The 8739-nt window shown below is 38.7% G+C and overlaps 1 long non-coding RNA gene across 1 annotated transcript; it reads right to left on the reverse strand.

Moving 5' to 3' along the window:
• Positions 1-247: 247 nt before the first annotated feature.
• LOC130506334 (uncharacterized) lies at positions 248-1250 on the reverse strand. The gene is made up of 3 exons (XR_008941968.1): positions 1142-1250; positions 486-577; positions 248-341 (listed from the first exon to the last, which is right to left on the reverse strand). It is a non-coding gene; the product is annotated as an uncharacterized LOC130506334 (long non-coding RNA).
• Positions 1251-8739: the final 7489 nt, after the last annotated feature.

Raw genomic sequence — 8739 nt, forward strand, 5'->3', positions numbered from 1 at the left:
TTTTCAAGTGATTCCAAGCCTCAGTGAAACCTTGGGGAGTTGGCTTTCCAGGAAAAATTGGAGTCAAGACGAAGACCTTCTGGACGCCGAGATATTGCTTTGGACTGAACCTGTGTCGCTGGCATCTCCAAGGTAGCCAGTTTGAGTGGATGTATCAATGCATCTCCAAATTTTCAGGCTGACGAGAATGTCAATGCTTCTTCTTTCTCTGAGGCTGAACCTGTTTATCCTGGACACTCAAAACAAACATTAAAATACCAGGATCATATGTGCAAGACATGTACTTGTGCAAATCAGAAATCAAGCTATATTTTCCAAGAACAAGTTGCACACATTTCAGCCTGTCAATGCCCACATCAAAGTAAACATTACAGACCAGAATGGTGTCAAGGCTCGTGATTCATAGTTCCTAAAGAATAATTTCACAACATGCACAAGTTTCTCAGATTTAGAACACAAAAGATCAAGCTCAAACTGAGAATTACTTTTCCAAGGCTCAATATGTTTTTCAAAGAAGGTGTTGCAAATCAGAATGCTTTCAAGGCATGAAACACCATAGAACATATTCAAGACGAGCCTAGGTGATCATATTCAGAACACAAAAACTTTAGATCAAGATCGGATTCAAAATAAGAAGGGGCAGGTTTCAAATCAGAATCACAACAAGAATCGGTTTCAGTTCTAAGTGATTTCTGTTCTAGCAAAGTCTTAACCATAAATTTGTCCAAGGCACAAGGGAATGCAAACAAATCACCAGTGATCAGTCCATGACTAGGGAAACTCAGATCAAACCAATTATCCTTGAAACAAACAAAGGAATCACAAAGTTTTCGGAAACAAAAATCTGGTTGTTGCAAAACAAGCTCAAATGATTTTTCAAGATGATCAAAACCTTTGTGATGTTTCAGAAACTGATCAAAACTCAAAACAAGACCAGAAGAGATGTCATTGTCATTTAGAAAACATTTTTGATCAAAGAGTTTATCAGGTTCAAGTTTCTCAAAAGAATGAATCATGTTATCAAAAATGGAATTTGAAACACAAAATTCTTTCACATTGTCTAGACCAAAACTTTTGACATTATGAGAACTGATTCCAACAAACAATTCAGGCAGAGAATAAATCAAATCAAGTTTCTCACAGTGCTCTTGAATGTCAGTGGATAAAATGGGAGGAGTTGTGCCGGGATCAAAGCAAAGATGACTGTCCATGTTGATGCTTGGTGCTTCCTCATCAAAGACTGGACCAAGGTCGTCTTCCTCATCAAATATGGGACCTAGATCATCATCCAAAGGTGTCCTAGTGCCAGGAAGTCGTCCGTGATGTGGTTGGTTGAATGGCTCTTCCTCAAAATCCTGTGAACTAAGAATAAGACTGCTCGGAAGCTCCGGCTCAAAACAGGTTAGTTTACTATCAAGCATCAACTCAGATTCAGGAGTAGGAAAATCACAAGTATCCTCACAATTCATCAGACTTTCAGTTGGCTCATCATCATATTCATCAAAAATTGGTAATGAATCTGAAAAATCTTTTAGATCTTCAAAGCTGCATTCAGATTTACCTTTGGGCTTTTCACTGATGAATATGGATGGCTCAGCTACAGGTGCATGTGTGGATGTGCTCTTCTTTTGGCTCTTGCTGTCGCCATCAGGGAACTCTCTTTCTCCAAAATCGTCATTGGATCGGTTGGTCCGCCTAGGGCGTTCTCTCCTTGCTGCGGGTTTAGGACGAGTCTGTTGGACACCTTGAATTTCGTCCAGCTTCTGATGGATCTGTTCTAGACGTGCATGTATAAGGTTAGCAACAGAATCATTGATCTTCCTCATCTGCAAGTTAGATAAACCAACAAAAGAATTTCCTGGTCAGCTCCTTTCATCCTTACTAGTCATGGTTCCTGAAAATTCTTAAACACAAAACGTTAGATAAAAATCTCACACACTCGAGTGTTTGATCCTCACCCACACACGTGTTTCTCTCAGTTTAAAGTGTGCACTCAAAGTCTTATACTCAAAGTTCTAAGAAGAACAACTCTAAGAATCCCCAATGAGTAGATCCAAACAAAAGAAGGTGTTTAAAGATAGAAAGATAAGAGATTTAGAGGGAACCCGCCTTAACCACCTCAAAGGCCGGATTTCTCTTCGGCCAGCAAGCTTTCTCTTCCACCACCACACCACAAACAAATCAAACTTTGAAATTTCTTTTTTTTTTTTTATACCTTTTTCTCTTTTTTTTTTTTTTTTAACAGCATAAACTTAGATCTTATTTTTTTTTTAAACTATGGTGGGTAATGAGGGGCCCGGGTTCAAGAAAGGTAGAAGAAGAAGTGTTTAGAAGAATATGGAGAGATGAGAAGATGGAATGATAAAGAGTTACCAGAAGAGTGGCTCTGATACCACTTGATACACCCTAAATCTGATCACTCGACCGGTATGAAAGATATGAACTCCGAAGAGAACTGATGGATTGAATGACGACACAAAGGGTTGCGGAATGACCCAATGATACTGTCTGGGTGCTTGAATGTCGCCTGATATGACTCACAGGTCCGACAAGGAAGCAAACTCGATCAGTTGCCGGATATGACGCACCGGTCCAACTAGAAAGAGGCGTTTGTTTGGAGCTAACCACACCAAAGAAACTAAAAGTGTTCTTCACAAAGAACAAAGAGTAAAAACTCAAATAAAAGAAGAAATTTCGTTGATGTTATTGCCATGATCAAAGATTACATTTTATAGTACTTTGAGTCAAAGATAAATAAAAGAAAGTGCAGAAAAGAATGCATAGAAAACAGAAATTTGACTAGATCTAGTCAAAGTGTGGAAAACAAGGAAGACGGTCAATGCGCGGTCTCAGATGTTGACTAGTCAAGATTCAGAAAGATGTCCAGGTTCATGCTGGTCGTACACACCATGCTGGGAAGGATACGGATACACGCGGGACGATCCACACATGTCTGAATTCGCGAGAACTGAACATCAACTGAGTTGTATATGGCAAAACTCCCTCATCCGAACTCCGTTTGATCTGATTCTTCTTCGTGGAGTTCCATAATTAAATTGAGCACATTCTCCATGTGGTTTCAAGTGAAGAAACATCATGGTTTAGAAGATATGCTTCGAACAATGAACATATATCTGTGTTGCTTCTCGGGTGGTTTGATGGTCGATCCAGCTCAGAAGGTCGAACCAACTTGCTCAGCTCGTCCGGGTGAGTGTTATTCCAGCTCAGCTCGTCCATGATAGTGTCAGTCCAGCTCACTTGAGTATTCAGCTTATCCAAGATTGCATAATCTGATGAGAAAACCTCGGCTAGGTCTAGCTGGTCGACAAGGTCACCACCTTGGCTCGTGTCCATGAACCAAACAGGACGGTGCTCGATTTTGGGTGCATCACACGTGATTAGCTAAGGCTGACAAGTTGAGACAACCGTTGGGACTAGTCACTCTCAAGTCTGGCGCATCTGATCTGAAGCAGTTGGACTCATTCTACTTGTTTATTATATTCCTAGTGTCATGTTTATTTTAATACTTGCCTAGGATATTTTCTCATCCTATTTATGTATGCTGTAACCAAGTGAATCAATTAAGGAAATTAATTCCCTCATTTCTCTTTGTCTCCTACGCCAATCTCTCTCCCTCTCTCACAATGTTTTTCACTTAACACACTTTGATTCTCATATTCTTTCAGTTTGATAAGAATCATGAAGATATTGCCATATGTCCGAACAGGCTAATCTGGAATCATCTAGATAGAAAGTGGGATATCTTCTTACTCACAACTCCTATGAGATTTATTCAACTTCCTGGTTATTCTCCACTGATTAGTGGTTCCAAATAAAGCTTCTTAGATCGTGGTTCATCCTGGTTTGATAAGAATCATGAAGATATTGCCATATGTCCGAACAGGCTAATCTGGAATCATCTGGATAGAAAGTGGGATATCTTCTTACTCACAACTCCTATGAGATTTATTCAACTTCCTGGTTATTCTCCACTGATTAGTGGTTCCAAATAAAGCTTCTTAGATCGTGGTTCATCCTGGTTTGATAAGAATCATGAAGATATTGCCATATGTCCGAACAGGCTAATCTGGAATCATCTGGATAGAAAGTGGGATATCTTCTTACTCACAACTCCTATGAGATTTATTCAACTTCCTGGTTATTCTCCACTGATTAGTGGTTCCAAATAAAGCTTCTTAGATCGTGGTTCATCCTGGTTTGATAAGAATCATGAAGATATTGCCATATGTCCGAACAGGCTAATCTGGAATCATCTGGATAGAAAGTGGGATATCTTCTTACTCACAACTCCTATGAGATTTATTCAACTTCCTGGTTATTCTCCACTGATTAGTGGTTCCAAATAAAGCTTCTTAGATCGTGGTTCATCCTGGTTTGATAAGAATCATGAAGATATTGCCATATGTCCGAACAGGCTAATCTGGAATCATCTGGATAGAAAGTGGGATATCTTCTTACTCACAACTCCTATGAGATTTATTCAACTTCCTGGTTATTCTCCACTGATTAGTGGTTCCAAATAAAGCTTCTTAGATCGTGGTTCATCCTGGTTTGATAAGAATCATGAAGATATTGCCATATGTCCGAACAGGCTAATCTGGAATCATCTGGATAGAAAGTGGGATATCTTCTTACTCACAACTCCTATGAGATTTATTCAACTTCCTGGTTATTCTCCACTGATTAGTGGTTCCAAATAAAGCTTCTTAGATCGTGGTTCATCCTGGTTTGATAAGAATCATGAAGATATTGCCATATGTCCGAACAGGCTAATCTGGAATCATCTGGATAGAAAGTGGGATATCTTCTTACTCACAACTCCTATGAGATTTATTCAACTTCCTGGTTATTCTCCACTGATTAGTGGTTCCAAATAAAGCTTCTTAGATCGTGGTTCATCCTGGTTTGATAAGAATCATGAAGATATTGCCATATGTCCGAACAGGCTAATCTGGAATCATCTGGATAGAAAGTGGGATATCTTCTTACTCACAACTCCTATGAGATTTATTCAACTTCCTGGTTATTCTCCACTGATTAGTGGTTCCAAATAAAGCTTCTTAGATCGTGGTTCATCCTGGTTTGATAAGAATCATGAAGATATTGCCATATGTCCGAACAGGCTAATCTGGAATCATCTGGATAGAAAGTGGGATATCTTCTTACTCACAACTCCTATGAGATTTATTCAACTTCCTGGTTATTCTCCACTGATTAGTGGTTCCAAATAAAGCTTCTTAGATCGTGGTTCATCCTGGTTTGATAAGAATCATGAAGATATTGCCATATGTCCGAACAGGCTAATCTGGAATCATCTGGATAGAAAGTGGGATATCTTCTTACTCACAACTCCTATGAGATTTATTCAACTTCCTGGTTATTCTCCACTGATTAGTGGTTCCAAATAAAGCTTCTTAGATCGTGGTTCATCCTGGTTTGATAAGAATCATGAAGATATTGCCATATGTCCGAACAGGCTAATCTGGAATCATCTGGATAGAAAGTGGGATATCTTCTTACTCACAACTCCTATGAGATTTATTCAACTTCCTGGTTATTCTCCACTGATTAGTGGTTCCAAATAAAGCTTCTTAGATCGTGGTTCATCCTGGTTTGATAAGAATCATGAAGATATTGCCATATGTCCGAACAGGCTAATCTGGAATCATCTGGATAGAAAGTGGGATATCTTCTTACTCACAACTCCTATGAGATTTATTCAACTTCCTGGTTATTCTCCACTGATTAGTGGTTCCAAATAAAGCTTCTTAGATCGTGGTTCATCCTGGTTTGATAAGAATCATGAAGATATTGCCATATGTCCGAACAGGCTAATCTGGAATCATCTGGATAGAAAGTGGGATATCTTCTTACTCACAACTCCTATGAGATTTATTCAACTTCCTGGTTATTCTCCACTGATTAGTGGTTCCAAATAAAGCTTCTTAGATCGTGGTTCATCCTGGTTTGATAAGAATCATGAAGATATTGCCATATGTCCGAACAGGCTAATCTGGAATCATCTGGATAGAAAGTGGGATATCTTCTTACTCACAACTCCTATGAGATTTATTCAACTTCCTGGTTATTCTCCACTGATTAGTGGTTCCAAATAAAGCTTCTTAGATCGTGGTTCATCCTGGTTTGATAAGAATCATGAAGATATTGCCATATGTCCGAACAGGCTAATCTGGAATCATCTGGATAGAAAGTGGGATATCTTCTTACTCACAACTCCTATGAGATTTATTCAACTTCCTGGTTATTCTCCACTGATTAGTGGTTCCAAATAAAGCTTCTTAGATCGTGGTTCATCCTGGTTTGATAAGAATCATGAAGATATTGCCATATGTCCGAACAGGCTAATCTGGAATCATCTGGATAGAAAGTGGGATATCTTCTTACTCACAACTCCTATGAGATTTATTCAACTTCCTGGTTATTCTCCACTGATTAGTGGTTCCAAATAAAGCTTCTTAGATCGTGGTTCATCCTGGTTTGATAAGAATCATGAAGATATTGCCATATGTCCGAACAGGCTAATCTGGAATCATCTGGATAGAAAGTGGGATATCTTCTTACTCACAACTCCTATGAGATTTATTCAACTTCCTGGTTATTCTCCACTGATTAGTGGTTCCAAATAAAGCTTCTTAGATCGTGGTTCATCCTGGTTTGATAAGAATCATGAAGATATTGCCATATGTCCGAACAGGCTAATCTGGAATCATCTGGATAGAAAGTGGGATATCTTCTTACTCACAACTCCTATGAGATTTATTCAACTTCCTGGTTATTCTCCACTGATTAGTGGTTCCAAATAAAGCTTCTTAGATCGTGGTTCATCCTGGTTTGATAAGAATCATGAAGATATTGCCATATGTCCGAACAGGCTAATCTGGAATCATCTGGATAGAAAGTGGGATATCTTCTTACTCACAACTCCTATGAGATTTATTCAACTTCCTGGTTATTCTCCACTGATTAGTGGTTCCAAATAAAGCTTCTTAGATCGTGGTTCATCCTGGTTTGATAAGAATCATGAAGATAATGGCATATGTCCGAACAGGCTAATCTGGAATCATCTGGATAGAAAGTGGGATATCTTCTTACTCACAACTCCTATGAGATTTATTCAACTTCCTGGTTATTCTCCACTGATTAGTGGTTCCAAATAAAGCTTCTTAGATCGTGGTTCATCCTGGTTTGATAAGAATCATGAAGATATTGCCATATGTCCGAACAGGCTAATCTGGAATCATCTGGATAGAAAGTGGGATATCTTCTTACTCACAACTCCTATGAGATTTATTCAACTTCCTGGTTATTCTCCACTGATTAGTGGTTCCAAATAAAGCTTCTTAGATCGTGGTTCATCCTGGTTTGATAAGAATCATGAAGATATTGCCATATGTCCGAACAGGCTAATCTGGAATCATCTGGATAGAAAGTGGGATATCTTCTTACTCACAACTCCTATGAGATTTATTCAACTTCCTGGTTATTCTCCACTGATTAGTGGTTCCAAATAAAGCTTCTTAGATCGTGGTTCATCCTGGTTTGATAAGAATCATGAAGATATTGCCATATGTCCGAACAGGCTAATCTGGAATCATCTGGATAGAAAGTGGGATATCTTCTTACTCACAACTCCTATGAGATTTATTCAACTTCCTGGTTATTCTCCACTGATTAGTGGTTCCAAATAAAGCTTCTTAGATCGTGGTTCATCCTGGTTTGATAAGAATCATGAAGATAATGGCATATGTCCGAACAGGCTAATCTGGAATCATCTGGATAGAAAGTGGGATATCTTCTTACTCACAACTCTTATGAGATTTATTCAACTTCCTGGTTATTCTCCACTGATTAGTGGTTCCAAATAAAGCTTCTTAGATCGTGGTTCATCCTGGTTTGATAAGAATCATGAAGATATTGCCATATGTCCGAACAGGCTAATCTGGAATCATCTGGATAGAAAGTGGGATATCTTCTTACTCACAACTCCTATGAGATTTATTCAACTTCCTGGTTATTCTCCACTGATTAGTGGTTCCAAATAAAGCTTCTTAGATCGTGGTTCATCCTGGTTTGATAAGAATCATGAAGATATTGCCATATGTCCGAACAGGCTAATCTGGAATCATCTGGATAGAAAGTGGGATATCTTCTTACTCACAACTCCTATGAGATTTATTCAACTTCCTGGTTATTCTCCACTGATTAGTGGTTCCAAATAAAGCTTCTTAGATCGTGGTTCATCCTGGTTTGATAAGAATCATGAAGATATTGCCATATGTCCGAACAGGCTAATCTGGAATCATCTGGATAGAAAGTGGGATATCTTCTTACTCACAACTCCTATGAGATTTATTCAACTTCCTGGTTATTCTCCACTGATTAGTGGTTCCAAATAAAGCTTCTTAGATCGTGGTTCATCCTGGTTTGATAAGAATCATGAAGATAATGGCATATGTCCGAACAGGCTAATCTGGAATCATCTGGATAGAAAGTGGGATATCTTCTTACTCACAACTCTTATGAGATTTATTCAACTTCCTGGTTATTCTCCACTGATTAGTGGTTCCAAATAAAGCTTCTTAGATCGTGGTTCATCCTGGTTTGATAAGAATCATGAAGATATTGCCATATGTCCGAACAGGCTAATCTGGAATCATCTGGATAGAAAGTGGGATATCTTCTTACTCACAACTCCTA

Source organism: Raphanus sativus, unplaced genomic scaffold (assembly GCF_000801105.2).
Source record: "Raphanus sativus cultivar WK10039 unplaced genomic scaffold, ASM80110v3 Scaffold3127, whole genome shotgun sequence".
Lineage (NCBI taxonomy): Eukaryota > Viridiplantae > Streptophyta > Magnoliopsida > Brassicales > Brassicaceae > Raphanus > Raphanus sativus.